The following is a 4,284-nucleotide window of genomic DNA, read 5'->3' on the forward strand; positions in this document are numbered from 1 at the left end:
TATATATATATATATATATATATATATATTACAATGAAAATTGAGGGCGCATGCATGTTAATATTCTTAAGTTATTACACCTGGAAAAGTACAGAACAAGATTACCACAGAAGAATTTGCCTAATTCGTCACCTCTAAAGGAAATTAAAAAGTACTTAGAATAAAAATTCTACTGTACTTAAAATGTTGCATCTCAGAAAAATTCTTTTTAAAATTTGCTATACTTTAGTAAAATTAAAATAAAGACATTACTAGATTCTTCCAAAAATAAGCCCAACCGATTTTAAGCCTATGGTTTTATATTCAGAAACTCTTTTCATGTATAGCGCTATTAATTTTTATTATTGGCCTTATTTTTGGTAAAAGTAGTATTCTATAAATGAGAAAATAAAATTTAGTTTGAAAAAATGCAGTACAATTAGCTTGTTTAGTCATCACTAGGAGAAAATTAAAAGTAAAGAATTAGGTGAAGTAACGAATTAGCCAAAGACTAATTAGGCTGATTCTACTGTATTAAATTTTACTTATGATTTGTCAGATTTTTTTTTAATGTGGAAGAATTGACTGAGCATATGGTCGATTTGAAACTGTTTAATGACCATTTTACCGCATTCAAAATATTTTTATTTTTGTAGTGGGGTTTCAGTTCAATTGAAAAAAAAAAGAAACTTTTGTGCAATATTATTTACAACTTCTTATTTTTATTGTTTGTACTTGATACAACTAAATAAAATAACAATTTTAATTGTATATTTCAAAAGACAATTTAAAAAAATCTGTTTGAATTTAGTTTTCAATATTTTTGTATCATGTTTTTAAAGATATACTTGTTTTTTTTTAGATTCTCATAAGATAAATTCTCAAACTTACCTAATATAATGTATTTTAATTTCAAAAATGTCATTCTCGGCTGCAATATTTTAAGTACAGTCGAACTAAAATTTTAAGTACATTTTAGTTTCCTTTACAAGTGACTAAACACATTCTACTGCAGAAATCTTGTCACGTACTTTTCCATGTGTAATAACTTAATATTACCATGCAAGCGCCTTCATTTTTCATTGTAATCCACTTATTTTTCCAGGCAATGCAATATAACTAATAAATATTCTCTTGTTAAAAAAAGTATTTGAATCATTTTTCATTGTTGATGATTAAATTAAAATAAGACTTTTTGTTGTGCTTTTTAATTTTCACATTTTTTCTCAAATTCTAAAAAGGCAAATTTATGTGGATAGGGTTTCGTTGCATTCGCGAATATAAAAACGAATAAAAGAATGCAAAAATATCCAATGTATCCACCGTAAAGTAGGAGGAGCCACCTATCTTTGTTAGGTCAAAGTTAGTTTGTTAGTCGAAATTCATGCAAAATGAAAGGGAAGACTGCAACACAGCTACTGTTCTTGGCTTCTTGCCAGAAAATAAAAAATCTCAATCCCGCTACTCTGAAAATTCAATCGTATTATCTGAAAGGAGAAAGCTTGTCAATTTACACTAAGAAATAATAATCTAAATTCTGGTATTCTTAGTATTGAATTAAAATTAAAAAGCAAACAAACTTATTAAAACTTCAGACGTTCTTACAACTTTGGTCGTGGTAAAGTTTTGCTTTCGTTTGTTTGATAAAAATTCCTCAGTCTTTCATGTTTTCCTTTAGGTAGCGTTATCTCAATCCAATGTGGTGGTAATTTTATTTCAATCCGTTGTTCGTTTTCCACTTCCTTCCTTACCTGTTGAAGGCTCCGGTTCCTGTGTTCTATCCCTCGTTGCTTCATTTTCTCTCCTTTTTCGCCGCTTTCCTCTTCTTCAATGGAGATTCACTATTTCCTCTCTACTCAACTTCAGTAGACTCTGCTTCCTTCTCTTATTTCCTTTAATTCTTCTTCCTGACAATCCCTCTCATTAACGAAGCATACCTCCACCGTGCCGTATTTTCGTCCCCTGTTAAAAAAGTTATTACTACTTTTGTGTCCTTCAAACATTCTTCGATCTCTTCTACGTTAGCTATTTCTACTTTCTTGTCGCTATATTTAGCGTTCGATAAGTAATTATTTTCTTCTCTGCCCTCTGCTTTACCTCCTTTGGTGGTGTCAGCCGTAGGCATCCTCCTTCCTTCCTCAATAAATTACCGAATTTCTTGAAGTCTTTGTCTTTCACCTCCAGTTCCCATACCTGCAGAAGCTTGGCTGTCAGGATTTTGCCTGTTACTGCAGCATAACTGCCTGTCTAGACCTGCATTTTTTAGTTATTCACCACTTCTCCCATAAATGGGTAAGCGAAACAAAATTTTCAACAATCCAAAAAATCACAAATTCAACACAGTGTCCAACAATTCAACAAGATTAATTCAATTAACAAAGCAATAACTCACATGAGAGCGAAATCAAAACACAACTACCTTAGTAACAATTCTCTGAAATAATTATTATGTACGTATGTATGTGTATATATATGTATGTGTGTGAGTGTTTATTTACGATGGAGAACAGAGGAGTCCACTTGTCATCTATTGTTGTCAACTTAGTCCCACTCACCTTTGTTTCACTTCATGGGTGTTTTAAAAGTTACTTATGTGGATGTGTGCATTGTTTGTGTGTGTTTACGACAGTATGTATACAGCGTTACGTGTATATCTCTGAAGTTGATTCCAGGTGATATTCTCCCCTTTTTGACCTCACATATTTGAAATCACAACCTTTTCTGCTATTGAACCAAAGTTCAAATTTTATTGTTCGAAATGTAGCTTAGGAAGTGACCAATCTCAAAATGAATAAACATAATCAAATTTAGTAAAACCCGAAGTAGTGACAAAGCATAGAAATGGTCGCCAGTGAGTAAATGTTGACCTTAATAATATCATTCACGCACTGCCATGTGTGAATGATATTTGTTGCAATATAACGTATTCTATGAATATCAGGTAGATCTTTGCAAGAAAAATAAATACTGAATTCAATCAAACGTTTTGCAATATTGGCTTTCATTTATAGCCGAAAGGCATCAAACACGGAGGAGAGGAAAGTAGATTACATCGACCTCAGTGCTCAGCAGATACTCATTTTATGGAGTACCGAAAAGATAAAAGAGAAAAACAATCTTGGTGGAATTTGAACACAGAATATCAGGACACACAAAATGCCGCGAAGCTTTCATCCTTTAGGGTGTGAATTTGCTTTTAGACATTACCATTGTTTGCGGCATATTTGGCCCTAGTATTTTTTTCTCTTTATATAATTAGCATCGTGGAGGCGCAATGGCCCAGTGGTTAGGGCAGCGGACTCGCGGTCATAGGATCGCGGATTCGATTCCCAGACCGGGCGTTGTGAGTGTTTAATGAGCGAAAACACCTAAAGCTCTACGAAGCTTCGGCAGGGGGTGGTGGCGTACCCTGATGTACTCTTCCACCACAACTTTCTCTCACTCTCACTTCCTGTTTCTGTTGTGCCTGTAATTCAAAGGGTCAGCCTTGTCACACTCTGTGTCACACTGAATATCCCCGAGAACTACGTTAAGGGTACACTTGTCTGTGCAATGCTCAGCCACTTGAAAGTTAATTTCACGAGCAGGCTGTTCCGTTGATCGGATCAAGGGGAACCCTCGACGTCGTAAGCGACGGAGTGCCAACAACAACAATAATTAGCATCTTGGGATTCTGTAGTGGAGATCTTACAGAAAAGTTAAATTTAAATATAGTTTTCTTTTGACCGAAAAATGATATTTTGTGTCAAAGTCGATTTGAGGTGTTAATCTTTTTTTATTTTATTCGCCGGTTTTTACCTCAGTACTTTTTTTGCTACTGAATAGTTTTGCATATAAGTAACACGGAGAGATTCCTGTCATCGAGATCTATTATATGAGCTAAAATAAAATAAACATCTTAAAAAAATATTTGAACTCAAAGTAGATTTCAGGCGTTATTCTACTGTCTGCCACCTCACATATTTGACTCAAGTTTTTTCTACAGAACCAATTTTCAACATTTTTAGCTCGAAATGTAGCTTATGACATGATCAATTTAATAATGTAGACACTATCTAATTTGGTTAAAAACCGCGCTAGAGACAAAGCGTAGACGTGGTCGTGAGTAAGTAAATGTTGGCCTTAAGAATATCATTCAAACACGTTGTGTGTGAATGTTATTTTTAAAAAAAAGATTAACACCACCACACTCATCTTGTTGAGTTTTATCATATGAGATACAAAAAAGTTTTAGGTTTGAATTTGATTTTAGGCGTTACCACTGTTTTCGGCACGCATGGCTCAACTAGTTTTTTTAATTTTCAT

Source organism: Octopus bimaculoides, chromosome 2 (genome assembly GCF_001194135.2).
Source record: "Octopus bimaculoides isolate UCB-OBI-ISO-001 chromosome 2, ASM119413v2, whole genome shotgun sequence".
NCBI lineage: Eukaryota > Metazoa > Mollusca > Cephalopoda > Octopoda > Octopodidae > Octopus > Octopus bimaculoides.